Consider the following 26839-nt stretch of genomic DNA (forward strand, 5'->3'; position numbering starts at 1 on the left):
CGGTTTTCTCCTTTTTTCACATTGCAGCACACTATTTCTTTTTGACTTCTTTTGTGAAATCTCCTGTGAATACCTTCATCAAGGTTGCAGTTTGAGTGGGTTGCCAATGGCTTTGTTTATTTGAGGAGCTTAGAAATGAAATGATGACTTAACATCTTCAAACATGACAGAAGGCTGACTCCCAGTGGTGGTCATAAACCAGTAAAGAAATTTGAAGTGTCTGTGTGTGTGTGTACGGGACATGTTTTTTCTTGTGTAATATTTTTCACAGATGCAATGCATTGTGGGGCAGTTAAGTGTGTGCAGAGAGCTCTGTTTCATAAGAAGTTCTTGCTGATGTACACTCTAATAAATAAAACCTTGGGTCAACACAAAAAAATATGTTAACGTTTTCCACTAGAATTTTTAAGTTAAGCCTGCTAGCAGAATTACATTAATTCAAAGCAATGTTTTGAGTATAGTGAAGTAGCTTTTTGGCCACAATAAAACACATTTCTAAGTAACATGAACTTAATAATTGTCAATATGAATGCAAGTATTTAAGTTGATCCAGCATAATGTTTTAAGTATAGTGAATTAGCTTTTAGGCCACAATAAAAGACATTTCTAAGTAACATGAACTAAATAATTGTCAACATGAACGCATGTATTTAAGTTGATCCAACATAATGTTTTAAGTAAGGTGAAGAAGCTTTTTGGCCACAATAAAACACATTTCTAAGTAACATGAACTTAATAATTAAGTTGATCTCTGCAACAGTTAAGTTGAGCCTTGTCCTATAATACGGGTATTTTCCTGTTTCCCAGGAGGCTAAGTTGCTCAAAATTCCAACCTTGGTTGACAGAAATTTAGACAGTAATATTCAAATTAATTAGAACCATTTATTAAAATGAACAGTAGCACTAAATCCTTAAAAGTGCAAACAGCAGCATTTGTTGGCTACGTTCTCCTAAGACACAGTACAACATGCACTCAGAAGCTTTATGACGAGGAACAGTGTTATAAAATTAAGTAAAACCATGTGCATGAATCACCATCCTTTGACTTGTACACATGAAAATGATTGAAAACAAAAGACAGATGGCTGTACATTAAAGGCACTAATTTTAACATCAAATGAGCAAAGCTTCTTTCAATCAACTATGGCAGACTGCTCACACTCCTAACTAACTTCAGCAAAAATATCCAGCAAAAGGTCATCCTTTTCTATGCTGATAACTTCCACTGATTTGGTTTTCACTCAGTAGGTATTCATACTATCACAGAAACAAAACAAGAAGTGTGTGTGTGTGTGTGTGTGTGTGTGTGTGTGTGTGTGTGTGTGTGTGTGTGTGTGTGTGTGTGTGTGTGTGTGTGAGAGCTTCTCCCTCGCGCAAGGTCGATCAAGTCCGCTCTAGAAAATACCATACTTGAGATTCATTACTTTAGAGCTGGCTTTTTGTCCATCGAGATCAAGGCATAGCTTCTGGAATGCCCCAAAGGTAAATTTCAACTGCTTGGGATAGTTAAGGTTAAGAGCATAGATTACTCCCATCAGCAAAGCACAGGATCTGGCGACATCAATCCCCTGCAGGATCTTGGTTCCCTCGACTACAATGGTTGCACGCCCATCACCGATGACGGCAATCTTCATCACTTGCATCGCAAGGTCTGCGTTGAGCTCCTCCACATCCTTGCAGAAGAAATTAATAGGTGTTAGGATGTATAAAATACATGGCTCAAGCTCTTCAGGGTGACATGCATAAGGGAATGCAGGGTAACCATGTACTTCAATGCCTAGCCCACAAGAGGCTGGTGCACGGGATTGAAACAGCCATATCTCCACGTGGGAAGGCTACAGACACATGCAGTTCAAAAAATTAAAAGCGTACTCAATTACTTACGCGGTACTGTTTGAAAAGGTCCTCCTCCTTCTCTCCAAGATAGACTATGAGGCAGCGAATGGCAATTTCTCTCCGCCTTTCAACTGTGTTGTCCTGATTCATGGAAAAAATAGATCAGGCGTTCAATAAAAATCAGATGCAAGTGTAACCCAAATCATGACAATTTGAAAAAAATGAGTATTAGTTAGGGACCAAGCCATGCCTGCTTGCAGCGTTAATATGCAATTGACCTTGTTCATAGCAGCCATTTTGACAATTGACATGAAACAGTGAGGCAGAAACATATATTTAAAATAAAGGTCTATTCATAATAAAGTTAATCATTATACCTCAAGAAGCATGTCCTTAATGTGCCTTATCTTCAGGCCTGCAGCTCCTCCTTTTGATTGGGTCAAGGTCATCAATTTCGGGGTGCATTGGTCAAGCTTGGCCAGAAAGGTCGATTCAAGGCTAACTGTTGTTATCCTCTTGAATTCTTCACTTATCTACAGGGCACACCAGTATGAAGGACCAAACGTGACATAAGTATAAATAAAAAAATAAATGAATAAATAAATGCAGAAATAAATATTAAAATGTGAAAAAACAAGTACATTTTGGAAATGAAAAAGGCTATTTCTGTATTTTTACATGTATTTATTTCTACATTTATTTATTTATTTTATTTCAATTTGTGGACATACTGTATATTCACATTGTATCAATCCACAGTACAAAAATAATGGTTTAATAAACATTTTATAATCTCACCTGTGCTTCACTAAAAAGCGCAGGCCAGCGAATCATGCAGTCACTGATGGCAGGGGCCTCTTTCACTATTTCCTCCCGACGAAGGCTGAACGTCTTGGCCATTTTCTGAGCTACCACTTTGGAGTCCCATGCGTTTTTGCCTCATTTTCCTCAGGCATGCCACTTAGCAAAGCAAAGACCCTCCAGAAAGTTGAGGGGAACCTGTCATTCAATAGAAATAGTATGAAGTTATTCTGTCACTTTCAGCCCTCTGTCACTCTGCTCTGTGTGCTCCCTGCACTCTGTTCTACGGACGCAGCTCTCTCTCTCTCTCTCTCTCTCTCTCTCTGTTGTCCCGCCCCCACAATACCCCAGAATCCTTTGATTGGTTAGAATACGTCATATATACCCTCCACTGATTGGTTGAAACTAGTCAGCCTAGTAACGTTTGTCCATTCGTTGACTGCGTATGGAGTCTGCCGAACATCTATTTTTTGATTGGTCTTTTAGGCGGTGGAATAGAACAATAAGGAAGTGTCGGACAGACACAAACCACACATAAACCGTTTCAGAGATATTCACAGATGTGTAAAACTTTAGACTTTTTGGGTGGATCCGCCCAATCCGTCCTCAGAGGGGTTAAAATGACCTTTTTTTTATATACACAAACATCTCCACGACTTAATAGTCGCGTGACACAACGAATCGATAATGAAATTCGTTGCCAACTCTTTTAATACTCTTTTAATAATCGAATTGTATCGATTCGTTGTTGCAGCCCTGGTGTAGTGTAACTTCAAATCAAACATTCAAATGAAGTCTTCTTTTTAACTAATTATTTATCACATTAACTGTCTTAACATGAATATTAACTTATTAACCCTTACAAATGAAATATGGTTCTTGGCGCTACTTGGCGCATTTAAGCCTACTCAGTCAGTGACAGGCTACAGCTACTAGCTAACTTTACCTCTCGGCACACAGACTGTACTATCAACACGGCTCAAATTTCAGAGTAAGGACTTCCAGATTTCGGTATTCGGTTATAGTAGGCTATCACCAACAGAATCCTGAGCGAATGCAAATATGTGTAATTAAGCATAAAATTACTTACCATTCACCACAACGCTTCAATGAAGTTTCAGCTGTGGTCACTCGTCTGGCCTTGAACATGCCCGTGCGTGCATTGCAGGACAGGGAAACTGTGGTTGTATTGTAATTGTATTTTACATTAACAGAACTTAAAATTAAATTATTTTTTGATTAACTGAAAATTTTAAACTCTGACAAGTCATGATAGTATATTGAATCAATAGGCATAATTCGTGTGTCATCCAAGCTCAATAAAATAACAATTACAAGTAAAAAGTCTAACAGTATCTCAGAACTTGATTTTTTATTTCACAACAATATATATATTTAAGTAATGACTAAAGATCCCCTGAATTAGTTTTTAGAGTGTAGGATACACCTAAAAAGTGTGCATACTATGCCACCACACTCCATAGATTTTACATCATAATTAGAGTAGTATGTTAGTATGGCTTTAGAGCACTGCCTTAGCCTCAATGTACGGTGGCCCTGAGAGCTAAAAAAAAACAGATTCAAATGAACAACAACACACTAAAACATCAACTTGACGACACGTTAAAGCATTAATTTGTGGATGCATGTGCTGCATTTAAAGGAGTCATAACCTGGTTTTATACGTATCCAGCCCCCCTTGGATCGCTTTGGATCAATTCGTAAAACTTATTAGAAAAAAAAAAAAAATTTAATCAAACATTGAGCTTGTTCTGACCCTTTTTCGTACTGCGATTTTATCACGCGAGATTACGCGCGAGGTTTTGACTGGTCCGGATGTGCATTGTATAATATGTAATGAGGCGCGCGTTGATTCGCCGCAGGAAGGACAGAGCCGGGGGGGCTTGCCTGCATGCAGACTCCAAAACAATGGCGGCGCTTCGGCGATTTCAGGTAGCGGACGGGGCGGGGTTGGGTGGTGAAGAGGGGTGGGCTTATGCAAGGAGCCTCCACGGTGACGTCACCGTAGGCGCAGAATCAAAATCTCGTGCTTTAGGAATGCACACCCTTGTGTGCTATTCCTGTTCGGAAAAAGAGCAGAAGCGAAAAAACGGCGCCACTTTCAAACTCCAGCCTTTCAGGCAAGTTTCAACTGAGGTCAAACACAGATATGCATGTTTTAACAAGAGAAATTGCGATTTCCTGGTGATGACTCCTTTAAATAGTTACACAAGAAGACATTTCACAAAGGAAGTATTGTGAGCATGAATAATTGTTGTTTGGTACGTGTGGTCTACTGGGTGTTGATGGTAAAGTGTGACAGCAGCAGGAAGGAGGGCCTGTGGTAACTCTCCTTCACACACCGCGAGTGAAGCAGCCTATTGCTGATGGAGCTGTTTTATATGTTTATATAGCGGCGGCAGTGGCTCCGAGGTCGTATAGCGAGTCGTCCTCCAATTGGAAGATCAGTGGTTTGCCAAAGTTCCCTTGGGCAAGATACTAAAGCCCAAATTGCCCCCGAAGGCTGTGCCATCGGCGTGTGAATGGTGTGAATGAGATTAGCTCCTGATGTGCAGGCGGCTCCTCCGCCATCAGTGGATGAATGTGTAAATGTAGACTCAATGTAGTGTAAAGCACCTTCAGTAGTTGAGAGTAGAAAAGCCCTTTATAAATGCAGGTCCATTTACCAAATCCATAACCTTTCACTCCGGGAGACTCACGTCAGTAGCACATTTTTTTTTTACTTTTCGACCGCAGTCTGACTTCATAGTCCCCAAATGACAAAAACACAAGCGTGTTCCAGCCGTTTGCATCACTACTTACTGTCCATTGGAAATAATTCTCTCTGCCCAATTACAGTCGCAATCAGAGCTTCAACTGGGCTGAAAATAAAAGATGACCAACCTCAATTTCTTTCCACAGCTCATCAGGATGATTCACTGCTCAGGGTAAAAGTTTACTGTGTGTTCCAGAAATGTAAGGAGTTTAGGATATTTAAGAGCGGAGCAAGGAGATTCCCAGAAAGGATTAAAATGGCCCAAACTCCATAAAAATAATCTCATGACAAGCAGTAATTTAATAATTAAACCCAGTCATCAATTATTTAACATATTAAGACGCAGAAGTCCTGTGTTTTATGGTTTTGATCTTTTTTGAGGCAGTGTCTTAAAAGCTTGAACAAGCTTATTCAGTCGTGAAAAATGTTCTTTGGTTTTGTGACAAGCAGCAGCATCATCCTGAAGAGCTGAGAAAGTAGTGGTGACACTCCGTTGATGTTCTGTAATCTCGTCTGAATGCAGGAGATTAGGGAACTGAATTTGACTTTGAAGGGTAAAATTAATCAAAAAGACAATTCATTCAGATTAATATTATTACTACGAGACAAGCAACCGTATAAAGGGTCAAATGGGATGTTAAAGGAATAGTTAGTCATTTTGTGAGTTAACTATTTCTTGACTCCTGAGACTCCAGGAAATCACTGCGCCTGTCTTATTTAGGTTTTTGGGAGTAAAATCTGTATTCTTACTTTAAAAAGATAGAAGTAGATGTTAATCCTCTATCTATATATCAGGTTTATGATATATCACATTTTATAGTATCATTGAAGACAAAGGGATGGCCAAGATCAATTGCTCTATTCCAAGCTCTCAGTAGTTCAGAGGCCACATTGAACTCAATCAAATTCCATTAGATAGAAAATCTATAAGGGTATTAGCTTGAAGCTTTATTGATGCTTTGTGGAAGCCTATTGGGAGACATTTACAGAGCAGCACATTCAGTTCCTTCCTGCTGTGATGCAACAGGTGTTGAGATTCATTGTGAGGGGCCCCTGCTGGGACGAGTGGATGAACAAACAAGACAGCTACTGTCTGAGAAGTTCTTGATATCATGATGATGATGACTGAGGAAAGTGAGAAAGATGAGATGACAGGGATAATACCTGGAAATATAGAAGGAAGGAGGATCCCGATCTCTTAGAAAGTTATGTGAGTGGGAGAATGAACCATAAACTAAACGTCTGCAATGAGGTCACTAGGGGGTGATGATCTTACTGACTGTGGTGATTTTCTTGGTTTGCATCTAGTGTCACCATGAGCATGACATATGTGGATCAGAGATCTCTGCATCTGCTATATGAATTGGCCTATAATTTGGTTAATGCATTACCTTTTGGCAGACAATGTATTCAAATGTCTTTGTGATCACCTGAGTTTTCCTTTAGCGCCACTATGGTTTCGTTTTTTCGTGAAATATCTTGCTAACTATTGGATGTATTTAATGAAAACTTGCATGAACTATAATCCCCTGATGTTTCATCTAGCACCATTAGGTCAACATTTAACTTTTCTTTATTTTTTTAGTTTGTGACAGAATAACTAATAGAATTCCCATCAACCTCAAAGGCATGGTCTGTTGTAAACACTAGTTTTGTTGTGTGTGTACTTGTCAGGTCTCAGCGACCACCACGCTGTTCTCAACACAAGCCCATCAGCTCATCAGGAGCACACGCTCCTGGGGGGGTTTAGCTCAGGAGGTAGAGCTTTGGCTGGCAACCGCAAGATTGCCGGTTCGATCCCCGGCTCCTCCTAGCTGAGTGCCTGGTGTCTCTGAGCAAGACACCTCACCCCAATTGCTCCTGACGAGCTGGCTGTCGCCCTGCGTGGTTGACTCTGCTGTCGGTGTGTGAATGTGTGAGTGAATGGGTGAATGTCAGTCATTAATGTAAAGCGCTTTGGAGAAAAGCGCTATATAAATGAGGCCATTTGCCATTTACACGCACACGCCAATAACGCCGCTGATTTAGGGTTCAGTATCTTTCCCGACCCCCCGGCATGTTAAACTGAAGGGGTCAGGGGTTGAACTCCCAACCTTCTGATTAGTGGACCAGCGCTCCACCTCTTGAGTCACAGCCGCCCATATTGATCAGCATTCAGCTCAAAGCGCCGCTGTGCCTAATTACAGATTCTCTGCCGCTATGCAGACTCTCGCTCGAGTTAATACTTACATTCGCTGTCCTCAAGTGCAGTAACAAAAGTTATTTAAGGTAAGAAACTAGTCTTTCAAGATGATGTAACACTCACTGGGGCTTCATGATGAGCTGGGAGGAACTTATTGTGAGATGCATGTGTTCTTGAATCATCCATCAGGAGGAGCACATTATGTTTACCTTGCAAGGACCAGGAACGTAAAGCCACCCTCTTACAAATCACGCAGGCCTGAACAAATATTGGTTTTCCTGGCTGAGCGGAGCTTGTGAAAGCAGCACTTCTCCTAAAGCAATAAAGGCCGGACAGTCATGAAGACAGATGGAGGTTATCTCGCCCATCTAGCATGTCCGACGGCGCAGGCCCAGATGAGGCCCTGCTGGGGGACCACCACGGGGGGAAACGAACACAGGGCTCTCATTAAGACGGAGGTAATGGTGTTTCGCCATCACACACCTGCCTCAGCAAAATGTGCTGTGGATTTGAGAGAGAGATGGGGAGAGAGAGAGAGAGAGTCTATTAGTGTTGATCCACAGCTTTCGTTTCCTGCTGCGCTGCATCATAGCTAATCATTGCGTTAGACTCAGTGGCGTACACGGCTATGTGTCATTAGATTATCGACAGATGAAGCTTATACATCAGTGTTCCACTTTGTAACCGAGTAGCAGGGTGACGTCCCGAGGAAGCATCTGCATAACGGATGCTAATCACACTTCCCTGTTAATGGTAACAGGTAAATGGCTCATGCATCATGTTGTGTGGAAAGATTACATCCGACCCGAGGGGATTGATGGCTCTCTGCGTAGACAAGGGACAGCCCGGCGTACGGATGTCATGGTAATCAAGAAGTTAAGGTGTTAGAAAGGGAAGTGATCGAGGACTGAGGGAAGGTTGTGGACGGATCACAGCTGAGCACTTAACATTCACATGCACACATTCTACAGCTCACCAAATAATCACCTTTAGCTGGTGAGAGCTACTTTCATAATTAGGTTTTGTACTTCTTCTTCTTTTCTTTTCTTTTTGACAAATAAGTCCTTTTCTGCAGTCAGTTCATTAGCCTCCACTCACCAAGCTGCATCTACATCTATTCAATTTTCTGCACCACCAACCCGTACGTTATTACAAGTTCAACTCGAGCCTAGCTTTCATCAGAGGGCGACATCTTGTCACAGCCCCTGTTTTCAGTCCGCGCGAGGCAGATTACGTAATTCCGCAGCCCCGCATTCTGAGCCAGTTTGAAGCTGCCGTCGTCGAATGACTTTGCAGCCTCACTTCAAGCAACAAAGACAACAGTTTATAATTTATTGAGTCATGTGTAGCTTATGTCTTTACTGTATATATCCGCGGCCCGAGCTGCCTCGCGCCCAGCACAGTCGGCTTTGATAGCGCTTCAAAGTATTTAGGATGGCAGCGGAATATATAACAGCACATGAAATATTGATGGGCTTGTCTGAAGATGATGCTCAGCCATAGCGGTGGAATCAATGCGTGAAATTCTGCTCAGCACTTCCACAATTCGGATCAAAACGGAGTGAATGTACTGCAGCAGATGACAACCCCATTGCTATTGACTTAACAAATGACACAGGGAGCCTCGGGAGGCACACATGGCTCACTCGAGGTGTGTGATGCTATTTGTAAGTGTTAAATCCGTGAGTTGTACGAGTACATAAACCAGGAATGCACTTGAAAGAGCCAGCGATCACTGCAGTTTGTTCTAGATCACAAGATCAAAGTGGAGTGACAGTAAAGTTATGCCAGTTCAGATTCAGGTATGCAGCATACTGTTTTACTGTTTTGCACCATTTGTCTCCATAAGAATGCATCCATACGTGTGCTGTTTGCGTCACTCCTCTGCATTCTCATTGATTAGACATGAATTTCTGCATGAGACCATGAGATGGTGCTGTGTGCCTAAATTGGGATCTTTGGTGTGGAAAAAAAAGCACATCATGCTGTAACAAATGGTGCAAGTAACATCAATGATCTCCCACTCATGTTCTGTAATAGTGACCGATGCTCTGAGCGTCGTGATTTTCATCTTTTTTGTGCGTCCGATGAAGCTGGAGGTGCTTCTGCTGCAGGTGAAGGACGCTGCAAGGGCTTAGGGAACAGCAGCTTTCAGACAAAAAAACAAAAAAACTCTTTTACCCACTTCTTGCCTCCTCAGCCCCCTGATAAGATTCCCCCACACTGCTTAGCATTCACCTATCGCGCACAGTGAGTCAGCTTATCTTTCGTCTGCCTGACTGAGAGGGTGAATCTCTGGCTGCGGCGAGCAGGCCTTTGTAATAGATGTACACCACTTTCTCATGGCGCGGAACACTAGGGGGGGAAACGGCACCGGGATGTGGACTTTGCGACGCTGACCAGAGACCCGTGAAGCATTCAATCTGTGTGCCATCAGAACGCATCGGCTCAGTACCTCTGCCGTGCCAGCCTGCATGTACTGGGATGAATATTTGGAGAGGCCTGCCTAAATGCTGCAAGGTCAACCCGCAGAGTAGGAGGCAGAATTTCAACCGGCCGCCGGTTCAGTGTGAAGGTTTGGTGGAAGGATTGAAACGGATCGGCAGGATTGTTTTTGATGGATTGCTTTGCATGTGACTGAATCTTAAATCAGTTATCAACAGGTCATGAACTTTTCTCAGAGGCCCCCCCATGAGTACTCATGTAGGTCCACAGTACTTATACCATAATATGGTTTAGCGATTAGTATTCCTCACTGTCACATTTATTATTCATGGTGTTTTGAGCACACAATATAATTTTGAATAAAAATGTACCTGGGCCACTTGCAAAATTGTGGCAATTAATCATTGCGGGTACACCCTTTATTACCATCATGCTTGGCCAAGAAGTGACCCGAGTCAGCATATATCGATGAATGTCCATTTAAATACTTTAATTAATTATTAAAAGGCATACACTTATGTGGGGATTTCCTCTCTGTAAAGAATAGAGGACAGAGTGTAACGGCGTAGCAGCGCAGCTGATTAGAGGACACGGCTGATTGACACCTTGTTGATTCCTCTGTGTCTGCAGCCTTTACAGATTTCTTTCCTCCAGGCAAATAATAGATTTTGTTTTCTCACCGATAAGAGAAATACGGCTGTTTTCTGATTTAATCCTGTAGGCTTATCTCGCTATAGCAATCAGGTGTTGTGTTGTGTCTGGCCTTGGTGTGGGAATTTGGGAAATTGCTGAGGTGTGTAGAGTTATTCTAGTAAAAAACAGTTTGCAGACACAGCTCACACATCATCTCCAGCCCATTTGTGTAACGGAACAAGCCTCCATGCAAGGGTAACATGAGGACGTCAGAGACGAGCGTCGCTACCATTCATCTCTGCTGGCCAGAGGCCCAGAGAAGGGGAGGACATGGGATGAAAAGGGATGAAAAGGACCAGATGCATTGGTTTTTTGGGGGGAAAAAGAAGAAAAACTGTTTGGCGAGGGAGTATAGATCTATTTCTTCTGGGATAGATGATAAATAAAACAACACCTTTCACAGTGTGATACACCTCAGTAATGTGCTGGCGCACAAACACATTTCCAATTTCAAAAATCGGCTTTTTGTAGGACCGCTTCTGCTCTTCATCTTATCTACCCCTCTCTTTCCCTCACTACCTTCCTACCCATGTCTTCCTCCCCTGAAGGATTTACACATGCACTGCCACTCATCTGTCCCTTTTCCTATTTAGATAGTTCTGCTGTGTCGATATGCTCACTGAAGGGGGGGGGCTCGGTGCACAGACTGAATCTGAAATAAATTCCCGACTTTGACACACTTTGACAATGTTTGTAAAAGTCATCCATGATGAATGGTGAGGCCTCCAGATGTATGAGCCTCCTTTTCTGTCCCTCAAAACTTTCCTTTTACTTTCATGTCATTTTATGCCAGCTTCTTTCCTCATGGGGGAGCTGTGATCTCTTATTCCGAGCCGTGTTAGAATAAAATACTGCTATACCGCTGCCTTCCAGCGTAACACACAGCCCACACTCACACTCTTGCTCACAAATATTACATTTGACCCCTAAAGGGAAATCTTAATTGCAGGAGAGTGATCTTTTGACCGCCTGTCTTTGTTTTTTTGACAGCGCCAGCAGTGTGTGGCAGGTGGAGTGGCCCTGTTATCACATCCGTCCTAAAATACAAAATTGAAGGATTATAGTAAGTCCTGGCAGAGTGGCTGTCCTCTTCACTGCTATTTTATGGATTTCAGCACCTCTCTGACTTTGGCTCGGCCAAGGGAAATGCTTCTCAGCCGCAGAAGCTTTATGAAATAGAAATCACTGGTGTTACAGTTTTGTGAGGACCAACAGTATGTATTTGTAGTGCACCTCATGCTGTATTCCTCTCCAATGATCACAGCTCAACCTCTTGCCCTCAGTTCCCAAGACTGAAAAATGAATCCTTTTACTAAAAACCAGACTCGGCCAGAACTCTGACAAAAATGGTCCGCTGTGTCGTAATATTGTCGGAGCCTTGCTGTCTGGTTTGCCTGTTGCCATTTGGGCTGTGAGATGAACAGGCGGATCGGCATGAGTACAGGGGAGGGGGAGGGAGGGAGGGAGAGGGGGAGACTGAGAGAGGGTTTGCAGGGAAGAGGAGAACGAGGAAAGACAGACTGTGTGGAGGAAGGCATGTCTTTCAGGCACAGCCCAGTGTGTTGGACTGGAGCGAGGAGAACAGGCTGATACAGAGACTGAGCAGCAATGCAGCGACACATTTAATGCTTTACACAGAAACATTTCCAAACAGACTTTGGAAAAAGAAGAATGGGCAATGTAACATATGATCAAATAAGATGAAATTTAAAATGATGACATGGTATTTTATGGGGCGACATAAGGGCCAGACAGATAGTGGATTTCACAGACTGATTGCAATATTGCAATTTAAATAGGAATGTCAGGATGTCAGAAATGTATTAGTCGATTTGAATATCGGTGAAATCCCATGATGCCTAATTATTATAAAATTTGTTATCATTCTAAAAAAACAACTGCAACATACAACCCTTTATTACCATTTGCATAACATATGTCTATAAAGCATCAGTCCTCATGACCAATAATCCAATCAATTCATCCAATCATTTATTTTGGATTATTTTTATTTTTTTTGCATATGCATAAACCAATTTTTTGATAATGGTCCTGGAAATTAAAACGTGTGAAAAGATGTGAACTGAGCAGGCCATTTTAAGGTTGAAAAAACAACCTTGTCAAAAAGTACAATTAAACTTCGCTAATAAAACATCAATGGTGACTTTAAGCAAAGAAGCCAATGTGAAAGAATATTAAACCCCCGGTCATCTAACTAATAAATGATTATGGTTAATGGATGGACTGTAATACATAGACATTACACACATACACATTCAATTGTGTAGTGTGTGTGTGATGTGAGCAACAAATATATTCATTTATCCATCATTTACTGGTCCTCCTTTGTTCTGGAACTCCATCTCCATTATGCAAACTACAGGGAAGCTTTTACCATCCATTATTTCTTATGCCAAAAAAAAACTCCTTTTTAAAAGCATATCTGTTCTATTGTATGTGTTTGTTACTTAGTGACAACATATACTGTACATACTGTGAAAATGTGGAGTATTCATTCATTAAAGCGTATTCAAGCCATTAAAACACTGAAGTCTTTCTTGAGCAGCATGGCATCTGCATCAGCTCACATTTTGTGAAACCACTGAGTGTATCATTGAAATGGAGAATGAATGTGTAGACTCACAAACTGCAGTGGTGGACCTGTTTCCCTCATCAAAGTGCAGATACTGGCAGAGGTAATTAGCAGCTGGGGAACTTAATGAGACTGCTCTCTTCCTCTCTGTGCTTATTCACCCCATGAAGCTCTGTATAATTGATAAAACTGAAATTCCAGGGCTTTCCCCGTCCCCAAAGCTGACTTTGCTCTAGAGGTGACGCACCTCTTCATCTAGTGGGAGCATGGAAGAGGTTCCTGCTGCCCAACAACTGAATCATACATTCAGCACAGAGTGATTATTGTTGTTAGTAGAAAAAAGCAGCAACACTATTGTGAGAATGGCCTTATATTTGTATATTTCTTAACTTACCCTGCAGGAGTGCTTTATCCGTATTCTAATGACAGCCCCGTCAGACCTTTTTTTTACTTTATTTTCCTTTGTGGTGCAGAAAGGGAATATTAAAGGTAATATACACTTTGAAAGATAACGTGAATTTCAAAGATGAGATGTCAGAAAGTCTATGTCAGAATGCTTTTGAATAATGGATGAACAGTGGCATAGTGATATTCAGTGTCTGTTTTTCTCATTTCTCTGGAGATTCCAGGCTATCTGGGAACAAACTGCATCAATTGTCATTACAGAGGACAGAGGATAATACATTGAAAACTCCCTCCTGTCAGAATAGGTTTAGGCCTCATTAACCACCAAGAAAACTCTCTGTCCCTTATTTTTAGACATCCGTGCAACTGGGCTCCATGTATGCCAATGTCAGTCTTTTGATTGGCCCTCCATTCTAGTCCTGACTGAAATATCTCAACTATTGGACGGCCACTTTTGCTTTTAGGGAATGTGTCCGCGACTATTGAAGATATTATGACAACATTTGTCTACTTTTGTTTCGGAACAAATACCTGCAAAACTAAAGACATTCCCATCGGCCTTGGCTATATTTAGTGTTTGTGCTGGCATGCCAACACATTAAACTAGTATCTGCCTGGCATCAGTGTTTTAGCACCGTCATTGACAGCATGCTGATGTTAGTGTTTATTTCAAAGCACCATTTTGCCAGTACAATATGCCATCGCTCTAAATCTTGTTTACCCAGCAGTGACTCACACATGCATACCCATATAGTACATTTGACCTTTCACCTTTCAGGACAAGTGTGATGACTAGAGCAAGACAGAGACTCAAACAGAGGAATCAGGCAAGATTCCAATCAGAAGTTGTTATGCGGGTAGAGGTCATACACAGGAAGTCAGTCAGCAATGCAAAGGTAACACAGAATCCTGACAAAAATCACACAATCCAGAAATAAATCCAGAACAGGGCAGCAAAACGTACAGGACATTTTTGGTCTGGGAAACAAAAAAACATGCAATTGCAACACCAGGCAATTAAAATAATAATAATATTAATTAATAATAAGCAGGAGTAAAAGCTGCGGTAACCAATAATGTTTTCAGGCCAGATTTAAATGAACCGTTTCTACACATCTCAGGTGTTCAGGGAGTTTGTGTCCACAGGTGGAAACTAAGAGCTGCTTCACCATGCTTGGTCCTGATCCTGGGAATCCGAGTAAACCTGTCCCAGATGACCTGAGGGGTCTGGATTCACACTGAACAAGTAACTCTGAGATGTATTCGGGCCCGAGACCATTGTAGACCACTAGTCATATACAGGAGGGCTACATGAGGAAGGAATGCTGGAAAGTTCGACATGAAGTACTGAGACAACCTGGCAGGGAAGTGGTGTGTGAGCAGGTGTGTGTATATATAGTGGGTGACTGATGGTGATGAGGTGTAGGTGTGGTGAGTGCAGCTGGCGTCAATGAACAGTAAGTGAAAAAGTAACTAAAACAGGGAGAGTTCTGTCCAAACAAGTATCAACCTAATTCACTCAATACAGTTTTCTGTTTTTTCTTCATCCCTCTCTTGCACCCTCTATTAGACCGTCTCAGTCTTCCTGGTTGGCGTGGTGAGTCTCTGTCAATCAACCAGACAGCTTCCTCTCTGGTAACCAAAATTGTGGAATTTAAAAAAATCATACTAGCTTGGAAATTCAGCATAAACAGACCTGGAGGGTTTGGTGTGTCTGGCCTGGGACATTAAGTGTATATTCCAACCAGCAAGCCCATTCTGAAAAAGTCAGGATGGCAGGCACATCTGCTCACACTGCTTACTCATACCACAGCAATTCTACCATCATCAAGTATTAGTTCAACATAATTCTCTGTCTTTTCATGTATTTATTATTCCTGCCTTGCTTGCCATTCTTGTGTTACATAATGCTTTACCTTTAAAAAAGTGTGAAATGTATTTTAATTTAAGCTATTTAACTCATGTCCTGGTAATTATATTATAATGTAAAAGTGCATTACTCTATCACTATTGTGCCCATAAACGGAGTCAATAAGGCCCCGTTGGCTGTGATGTCTGTGTTACAGCAGATACTCCTAATGCCGAGTCCTCTGCTACATGCAGAGTTAGCTTGATGCCTTAAAGCGAGGTTGGGCAATTTATTTAGAAGCATTGTCTTTGCACCCTGACAGCAATCAATAAATCAAATGCTCTGACCAAAAAAAAAAAAATCCACTATCTGTAGCTTACTCTGGCTGCTTTTGCTTTATTTCCCACCCCAGCTAATCAGCAGATATTACAATACAAACTTTATGAGGAAACCCCCTGAGGTTATTCACAAAGAAGATGTTCCTCTGAAATAGACTTTCTTTGGAAAGGATAACAAAGCCAAAGTCAGCTGGAATATGACTTTTGTATTCTGATGCTCATGCAGAAAATGAATTTACCTCTGAGCTCAGGAATATTAAGAACCCATTTTTATGCCGCACGTGTCTGTCTATTGAATTATTTTCTGTTTTGATTTGACTTTTTGTTTGTTCCCGTTGCTTAATGAAGCGAGACATCTTTTTTTTTTTCATTAGTCAGAACATTATTCGAGTGTCGCACACCACCACAACTTGTCTCAACTTGTGCTTGCTCAAATAATTGCATCTCTTTCTCCGTGTATTTGTCGAGTCTGAGCTCTCGCAGCGAGCGGGATCAGATAATCCTGCTGTTTCCTGTTAACCTGCGTGATCCTTGTGTCAGTATGTTCTGTGCTACCAGTAATATCCCATAAGTAGGCAAATATACAAAAGACTTGCCATAATGTTAGGAGGATGAGATGTTGTCTGCATTTTAGAGCGCAGGATTATGTAGCGCAGGCCAGAAATACGAGATCTGTTTGGGATCCACACTGGCAGATATGGCTACTTACAGTGTATCCAGCCTGTAATGGAGATCATGTTCCTCCTTAAATATGCTGTGCTCAGCAGGGAGGGAGATGATATTTGCATTCATAGAAATAAACAGATCAGTATGCGGGGACCAGTCTTCCCACTCTGTCGAATTTATATCCCGACCTGAAAGGAAGCTTAATTCTAGAAATGACACAAAAAACACGACGATACACATCATGTTAATAATAATCCAGACCACACGTGTTTGTGTGTCTATTTGCTCTGTTGCGATCGGGCCGGCTGGCACGTTGCCTCTCTGTTTTGTCTTCCAGATCGCGTCGGTGGAAGCCGGCCATGTAGAAGCCACATATGTGCATTGTTCCTCTGCAGCGACTCAGGCTCATGTAACCAGTTTCCTCAGCAAACAACAACACACGACCCCTAATCTGTCTTTGAGTCGCAGCACCAGATGCAGAGTTGAACATGTGGAGGCAGCATTTTCTACAAGACGGCCTCTGAGATGAGACACAACAGTCACTTCCTAAATAGTGATGATAGGAATATTTCCTTTCCATTTTCATTTCTGGCGATTTTCTAGGTCCATGATTTCAGACAGAGGAAGACAGAAGAAGGACAGTTTTGGTATTTTTTGGTCCATGCAGGCAGAGAAAATCACTGTCCTAACTCATTCAGTTCATGTCATCTGGGATGTTTTTGTATTTGAGACCAGTGTTGGGATTATTCAGACCTATAATAGCAAGCATAATCTCCCTCCCTCTTTACTGAGCTCACTACTCTTCCCATCTGAATGAGATAGCTCACAATCAGTACGATCTATGCAGTGCTGCGCAGCAAAAGCCGCTGCTCGTGAACATAAAGCAATATTTAATTTCAGTGTAAGCACTGTTCTTCATCCTGTGCCCTCTTTTGATTAAGTCCAGCTTTGGTTCCACACAAAACCGCATCTCGGCCAGTGCAATGATCTCAATTGCTCATTCTTTAATGCATCTCATTTCCCTTTTTCTCTTTCATGTGAAATTATCTGTCTCTCTCACCCATTCTGGGAATGGAATAACACCTCCCGACATAATTTTTGGCTGTATTACCGGAGTCCTCCCCAAGGATTGTGTCAAATTAGGGAGAGGTAACTCGGATACTGAGAAAGCACATATCGGGCCTCCAGACTTGCAGATGACAGAGTGGCCTTCTGAGAGTACAAAGGACCTGCAAAGGTCCAAAAATACTGTATACGCACAGCTTTCATTAGCACAATGCCATCTGATAGGTTAGTGTGACCTTTTTGTATTTTCACTGTACCTACATTTCTATGTGCAGTACATTGTTGGAACTCTGAGAGCTACAGTGATGTGAGTAGAAAGAGGAGACTCAAGCGGAAACATTCTCGTAGTCAGACTAAAGTGAATTCCAGTGGCGAATGCTGTTTTTTTTTCTTTGTGCCTGTCCCAGTGCCTGAAACTCAGAGACCACTTGAGTCATGGCGTCTTGTGTTTGCGTCGACCTTCAGAATACTTTGACTGAACTACACTCTTGGAGTCCAACAAGTAACACAAGAGTGTGTGCATTCACCAAATTTCTATTCAACCTAGTTAAAAGAAGAATAATATACTATTTTGATAGCTGCGGCGGATCCCCAAATGCCAAAAAGTTTATTTCAAATGATCAAGAATCGCCTTTGCTGTCTCCAGCCGTAGCCGGGAGGACAAAAGGTCAAAGGGTCATTCAGTCTGTGCATGTCTGAGTTGAAGTGTACACTTTTTTACGACTGAACCATGAAGTTGAGAACGATGAAACTCAGCTACAGTAATGCAAACACAGCTGCACCAGCAGTAGAATAATGAGGCCTTGCATGCTTGGATTTCTTCCTTCACTGTCGTGTCATCTTTTTATACACAAGAGATTAACCGGTTTGACCTCGGCGGTAAAATGACTGCCGGACGAGAGACACTTCCCGAATGTGCTGACCGTTTATCATATTTTTGATGATGCCCCCGGGGAGGGGCCAGCGGCACCCACCTGATTTACACCTTTGATGTCTCCTGGCCATAAACATTCGCCCTCCACCACAGTGTTTTAAAGAACTAATGATTTAGATGAATCAGAGACAAAGTGCTGAAGGTCTCCTTTTCCACTGGGCCCCTGCCACAAAGCGGCCTGCTGAGTCAGGACTCCAAATAGGCAAACACATCATTTACGAAGCTCATCGCAAACCCGCACGACACACGGGCCTCAAGGGAGGATGTCCGGCTCGGATCAAGAAGTCCGTTTTTTTTATCTCAATTCTAGTGTTGCGTTAAACTCAATTAAGGATTCCGTATCTGGTCAAATAAATGTATTTTTATAAGAGCCCATAAAAGGGAAAACATTGTCAAGCAGGAATAATTAAATTGGCAGTGCTTATCATTGTTGCACAGTTGCAGTCAGATAGAGGAACAATATGGTGTTTGATTCTGCTTCAGTTCAGCTTGTGTCAAATCGAGAAGTAGCTTGAAGGAAGGAAGAGATCAAATTGGAAATGTCAAACATTTCTGTTTTTACAATACAATACAATGAACAGTTTCAACTGTCGGATGTCAGAAGTGGGGAAAAATAGTTAGCAAAGTCTACAACTATCGCACTAAGTGAACTGTTATGGAGAGAGGATGGACTGAAAGGCATAACAACACAGAATAAATGATAAAACAGCTTCATCAAATTACTCAACCAAGTTTTCCCCAACATCAGACGTGTTTGCATGTGTGTTGTGCCTCTTTATTATGCGCTTGCGGTCGAAGGGCTTTCGCCCACACATTTGTCTTAGTTCGGTGTGTTATTACCTTCGGGAAAATCCATCACATTACTTAATTCAGCCAAGTAATCACACAGTCATTTCTTGTGCTTTCCTAAACTGCAAACAGAACGACGTGGCTTACTCAGCACAGTGTTTTTCTCAAGGCCTCACTAGGCGTCATTCATCAAGCCCTGTGTTGACCCAGCCGGTGGCAGGAAGCTAGTGGGTATGAACGAGGGACGTACATGAAAAATAGGTGAGGGTTATACGCTACTCTTTGCAGCTCACTCTTCTCATAGCCTTAGGACGTTGTGAGAACGACGGACCCCTGCAGACAACGTCGGCCCACCGGCTCCAGCATCCATTCAGCCTGCTGTGAATGATTCAGATGCTCTCGAGCGGCGTTGTTCCCCAGTGTGGTACGAGCAGCTGAGATGTGGATCGGTGCACGGCCGTGACGTAGACGCCCTGTATGGCGGGGTTGTGAGGGTGTGAGAAAACCTTGAATACGTTGGGCGACTACAGCGGTGTTTAGCAATGGGTTACGTAACGCACAAACACACAGCATTTGCAAAAACAACAAACAAAGCGGAGCAGCAAATGAGATCAGAGAACGCAGATAAACTAGGGGAGCCATTATCTCTAGCGTCAAGCAGAGCCAGCTATGCCAGGAACACAGACGCGGTATTAAATTAACTCTGGATTTGATTTGTCTGATAGACTTGGATATTTCCTCTTGGATATATTTAATGTCACTGTAGTTTAGTGTGGTTGACGTTGTGCAGGCAACACACTCTACCACCAGTGGTTGGCTACAGTGTGTCAAAGCAATGCATGTGTGTGGGCTTGGTTAGTATAGATGTGGGACTTTGCTGGGTTTTATTTATTATTATCTCAAACTTGCCCTTCCAGAGAGCACAACAAATACCAGTATTGCAGTCATTAAAACCCATCACCTGGTATAGCCTGTGATTGGAGAACAATTTTTTTATTCCTTTTTTCACAAATAGTTATTATTACAGAGTTTAAAAAACATGCATTTACCGGGCGTGGAAGATCAAATAAAATATCCTTTTTAGTGGCATAATGGGAAGATCCAAGCTTTTGGCTCCTCCTTGTTTTGACTTACTGCTTACTGTTTTGATTTACTGCCAAAAATGCCAAGAATGACCATGTATTGCATCCATTTTTGATGAACAAATTCTGTCAGTGCTAATCTCAGTGGTAAAGATGGTGTTTCCTGTGACCGCGTCACAATAAAAGCCAGCCGGTGTTTTGCAAAAATAAACAGCGAACCTGATGAGCTATAATTACAGTCGGTAACAATGGATTTAATTCCTGCATCATTTCTTGTGAATGTAGGAATGTAAATTTCAATTCCACGCGTGAATGGTGGTGTCCGCCACTAACAATGAAAACTATTGTAGCGTTTAGACAGATAATTACAGAATGAACTAACAGAGTTGGGGTTTCTGGAAACATTTCTTCTAAGGTGCATGAAGAAGGAAACAAGTCTGAAGAGGGTCAAAACTCCAGCAACACAGGTGCCCACTTATCCGCATGACAAATGACTTCTTTCACAGCGGTTGGCAGTTACATGGCCTGATATTTATGGCAGCTTGATTGATTTTTTTCCCTCTACCTGAATTCTACAAAGACCTTACTCTGCTTCTGACTAGCTAGTATGTGTTGGCTTTTCCCAGAGGTTTTTATTGCAGATGAAGAGGATGTTTTCATAAGGATGGCTGCCTTCTTGTATAGTAATACAGTAATATTTCATATATAATTACAATGTCCTGATTATGGTGGGAAAATGGAAACATTTTTGGGAGTTTAAATTGTTTGATATAGCATTATAATTAAATGTTGATTTTGCAACATTGAATATTTAAAAAAAGGCTCTTCACATCAAAAAGGATGCCGACCTCTGCCATAAGCTGTACTGCAAATGTTTCTGAAGTTTGACCTCAAAACAAAATGAAGTCTCATGCTTGTTCATTCAGACGTAATAGTTTTTGTGTAATACTTTTGTTTGAGTGCAAAATGGCATTGACCAACCAGGTTGATGATGCTCACTTCAAACACAAATATGTTTTTGTCATTTATTGCTATTGTCAACCAGGACAGGTGAGGAATTACAGTTATTTTATTATTCCATCATCAAACATCACAGAGAAAATCTACTGAGGAGATGCAGATGATCTTATGAAAGAGAATTAAGATGTGGATCGTGTCCAACCAGGAAGATGTCAGTTCTCAGTGTAGTGTCAAGTGTTTTAAATGAGGAAATTAGATTCACTGTTTTAAAATGTAGCTCTGTCCCTCCCTGCATAACACCGTGCACAGTGAGTGGAATCATGGGGTGTGGTTTATCCCTGTATGATAACACGCTGTTGAGATCACATCAGTTCAACACAACAAGGCAAGTGAGACATGACTCCTTTGCACAGCGTTAAGCCAAAGTCAATGGAGAGCAGCGATAAGGCCGGCTGTTGAATGACGAGAATGAATAGTTAGCAGTGGCTGCAACCTCATTACAAGGACAAACCGCGTATACAGCAGGAGGCTGATATCTTTGGCACAGCCCCACTTTGCTGTTTCCAATTTGACTGGAGAAGGGAATAATGCTTAATGCCGTTCCCCGCGTGGATATTGGCTTGTATGGGACAGCGACCTGTGAAATGAATATTTTTGTGAGATGAGATTTGTTATGCACAAAGAGGAAGGGCAGCGTTTCCAGCCAACCGAGAAACACAGGAGAGTAGAGGCATTGTGTGTTCGGGGCTTGGAGAGCTCAGAAACTGATAATATGTGAGTCAAAGGAAGGAGGAGGAAGACAAGAGAGATCAGGAAGAAGGGCAGGAAGAAACAAGGATTGGAAAGGTAACAAAGAGGCTATGCTTATAGAAGACTTCAAAGTATAGGTCTTGACTTTTTCTCTGGTTCACAATATTTCATTATTTTTTTTTCTTTTTAATAATGAAAGTGTGAAATAAATCAGTAATTAATTTTTTTAAAATCAGAAATACATCAGAAAATGATGTCCTCTGCTGCACCAACAGTATAAACATGGGCAGTGGTACTGTATGCTGGGAGATTGTTTTCAGTTCTTCCATAATAAAGAACACGTCTTGCTTTTGATGATGAAGTTGTGTAGGATGGGTTATCATCACGTTCTGCTCATTACTGGCCACATAGAGCAGACACATTCGATCCGTCCTGCTGGCTGCCTGCACACATGCATGGTATGAGAGACTTGTACGGACTTACACACTATCATTTTGGTGGTGTTTGCGACTGAGATACTGGCTCTGGCCTCGGTGGCATGTCTTATATGTTGTACAACTGCATTCATTTAAAAAATACCCAGTGTAAAGAAACACAATGTGTCACCAGTAAAAAAGATGGCCATCAAAATTAAGATTATATCAAAAGCAGTTGGCATGTGATTTACAGCAAAGGACCAAAAGAGTGCTGTGCAAATATTAATCGACCAGGTATCAACCCATCTGATTAAAGCACTGCCTCATTATAAACCCAGACAGCCCGTCCCCTCCTCTGTCCCATCCTCTGCTCTCTTTAATATTTCTCACGTGAAGTGAGGGAACAGTATTATGCATGTACCCACTTTTCCAGAGAAGGGGGAATTAATTTTTTCCGCGGGCTCATAAATCTCTGCTCTACCTGGTCGAGCACCGGTGGATTGTGCGGCGACTTGCTGGCCCGGCTCTCTCTGCCAAGACTGTAGATCTGGATTGACAGCTGCTCCGTCCTTTCTGCCACTGTTAATCATTGAAGGATTTGAGCTGCCTGCAAGCAGCTCTGCCAAGCGACCTTGAGCCCTGCTGGGACCGAAGGACTCCAACTAAAAACCTGTTCCCCTGTTGAGGCAAGCAAGAGGCACTTCAGCCAGGTGGTCCAATTGCCCCAGTTTGATAGGCATTTAACTGCGCCACATTGTTGGATTGATTCCTATTTCAAACTATGGATGCTTTGAATATGCATATCACTTGTGTGCCTGTGTTTGGGTGCATCATTTGGCCAATTATGTAACTTCAGGGTACCATCATTTGCTGTGCATTTCTGTTTCATAAGCAGGAATCCTAAAATTCGAAAGATATAGGGCCCTAGTTTCGTGGCGCAGCGCAGGAAGGCGCAGGGTGGCGGAGCCGGCGTAATGCAAGTTTCGACCCGCGCAGCCTTGCACACGGTCAGTTTGGCAGTTTAGTGGATCGCCTGCGCCAAGATGGGTGTGGCGGGGCAGCAGGGGGAGGCGTCACAGATTCAGCTTGGTGCAACGGAAGTTTCGTGGCAAAAAGCCTCGCCGAGACTTCGCCGAAAGCCCGCCAGCTCCAACCTGGTCTACTGCTGGCGTAAGGCGCAAGGCGCAAATAAAGTCCATTCATTCAAGGTGAATTACAGCTGGCGGAGTGGCAGTTTGGCTGACCTCACAGGCAGGTTTCCACAGTTCCAGGCACATTTAAATGCAATAAATAATCACAACAAACACTATTTAATGCAACTAATTGAATCAACACGTGAATTTATATCTATATAGATTGTCCCGTCACATCTGACGTCAGATCACAGGCGGATGGCACGCGTAACGGAAACTCAGCCTCTCGGACCAAAACATCTCCCTCTCTCTCTTCTGTTTTTTATAATATCGGCATTGTTATTATTATGATACGCACGCACAGCGCGTGATGCGCGTGGTGGGAGCGGCGGCGCTGCCTCTGTCATCGGGTTGTCAAGTGACGAAACTTGCACTGAACCTCCCCTAACGCATTAAAGGTGAGCAGAGGAGCTCATTTGATTGGTGAAGATCTGAATCGGCTGTGTTAAAGTGATGGTTCGGAGTAAAATGCACCCGAGGTAATTTCCACCATGACATCCAGCCAAATACCCCTTCGGAAGCATTTTTAGCGATGGTCAGCATTGGTCAAGATAGCCGCTATCAGCCGAATGGCTTAGTACTAGCGCTACGGTACAGAGGGTATATCTCGTAAATTACCCCACTAATAATTAGGGGTGCAGAAAATAATCGATTCAAAGATGCATCGAGATGCTTAATGGGACGATTCTGAATCGATGCAGTAACGTCACATAATCAATTTTTATTGCGTTTCCCGTTTCTGCTGGACAATAAAGTTGTAAAGTTCAAGTTGCATTGTGGGTGAAGGACGGACAAGCGAGCGAACACCGTAAAGCGACCATCATAACATGGAGGAACGCAGTAGCGGTAGCCGATGCGCGATAAAAAAAAAATCCACACAATTTTAAAGCGGATATCTGGGAACATTTCGGATTTTATGAAGCTGCTGGGACGCGACGACAACTGGACAAGACCCATGCTATTTGTAAAACTTGCCACGCTAAAATCAAATACTTCGGTAACACCGCTAATATGGGGAACCACATTAGCCGATGGCACGCTGAGCTAATGTTAGCCTCTGGTCACAACGGAAAGAAAACTACTGACCCAGCACAGCCAAAGATCGACGAGTCCGTGAGAAAGTTGCCATCCAAGTCCGAAAGAGCCCAGAGGATACCTCGGTGTGTAGGAGCTTATAGTGAAGGACTTACGGCTTTATAGCGTCGTCATTTACGTGAATGAGGAATTAAAATTAAAACACGTTGGTAGGATTGGCCTATAATTATATTTTTCTCTACAACTTAATGCAACAAAACGTGAAATTTGTTAACATCTGAATTTAAAAGCAGCTTTCTAAATAAAGAGCTCACATTGATACTGACTGTTTGTTTTAATTGATGAAAAAGCCATGAATGGTAATATTGAAAATTGAGGATGAAATGCATCAAGATGCATCAAGAAGATGCATCGTAGAATCAAATCGCATCGTAGACTGGTGAATCGTAATCGAATCGAATCGTGGGGGCAGTGAAGATGCACACCTCTACTAATAATGCATGGAATGTTACCAAACTTCTACAGTAGTACGCATAGGGTCTGTACTCACAAAACGAGGCATTTGAAAGTTTGTAAGTACACCAGGAGTTTATTTAAAAGAACACTTGCCTGATAGCTTCTATCCTTGGCTGCTATGCTACCGCAGCGTAGACGCCACTTCCGTGTTTACCCAGCCGATGCCGTGACGCGAGTTTCACGCGAAAGTATGAAAAAGTTTCGCTAAATGTTTATAAATGCTTGTATTATCAGGTCAACACTTGTTGACCTGATAATACAAGCATTTATAAAAACTCAGCGAAACTTTTTCATACTCTCGTGTAGGGTTGTCACGATACCAGAATTTCAGTAGTCGATACCAATACCTGTGAATTTCAAAAAAACAACAGGACCCATGTACTTTTAAATTCACTAATTTATTGAAAACTGCTTCAAACTGTCAAGTATTTAACACCACTGTGCTTTAAGATCTTTTTGCACAAGATTTAAATTGCAGTACCAGCTGCCAACAGACCTATAGCCATCCAGTATAAAAACAAACAATACTGTGCTTATAAATATGGTCATAAATAACAATAGTCAACTATTTTACATTAAAAAAAGAACAGCAGTGGCCTATAGCCAGGTTTGACGTGCTTCCTCCTTTGGTCTGAAAACTTCTGAGGCACTTTTTGCATGTCGGCTTGTTTGAATCAAGAATTGCTCCGGATTCATCCGCCTCGAATGCGAAATATTTCCACACGCGACTCTTTGCACCTGTCTTGTCGACGAGCCGACGTGTTGTGCTTTCGCTCCCACCTGCTGAAGCCATTTTTTTCGAAGACGGCAAGTTTTCTTCTTCAGCGCCGCTTACTGCTCTGTGCTGCTCACAAGCGTATACTGCCCCCATCAGTTCCGCCAAGAATCGACACTGTTCGCCGAGTGAAAAGTTGTATATTCGGTTCTGACGATACCAGAAAAAAGCAAGTATCGAATGATTTTTTTCGTGTCGGCATCGAATTGGTACCGAAGTATTCGTTCTTGTGACAACCCTACTCTCGTGTGAAACTCGCGTCACGGCATCGGCTGGGTAAACACGGAAGTGGCGTCTACGCTGCGGTAGCATAGCAGCCGAGGATAGAAGCTATCAGGCAAGTGTTCATTTAAATAAACTCCTGGTGTACTTACAAACTTTCAAATGCCTCGTTTTGTGAGTTTGCCTTCTTCTCCTCCCTCTTTCCCACTTGTGCGGGTGGGAGTGACAGGAGGCGTGCCTGCGCTAGCCTGCGCTGTGCATGAAACTTGCAAAGTCCAGGCGGACACACCCCGTCCGCGTGGCGCAGGTGCGCTGCGCGCTGACTACGCCTAGTCTACGAAACTAGGGCCCATAAGGTGAAAGTCATGATTACAGTGACAAACATTATTGTTGACTGAGGGAGCAAAAGGAAGCGAAAAAGAGACATTTCGAAAGGAAACAAACACTTTGAAAAGGGCCCGAAAAGGGCTCGTGATGTGGTGTCAGTTTAGAAGTTGATCCACAGCGACACTGTCGAT

At 42.4% G+C, this 26839-nt stretch overlaps 1 protein-coding gene across 7 annotated transcripts in view; it reads left to right on the forward strand.

Moving 5' to 3' along the window:
- dlgap2a (discs, large homolog-associated protein 2a) overlaps nucleotides 1-26839 on the forward strand; it is a 191742-nt gene that overhangs the window by 47087 nt on the left and 117816 nt on the right. The gene's annotated exons all lie outside the window — the stretch shown is intronic.

The sequence above is a fragment of the Eutrigla gurnardus genome, assembly GCF_963514095.1.
Source record: "Eutrigla gurnardus genome assembly, chromosome: 7".
Classification (NCBI taxonomy): domain Eukaryota; kingdom Metazoa; phylum Chordata; class Actinopteri; order Perciformes; family Triglidae; genus Eutrigla; species Eutrigla gurnardus.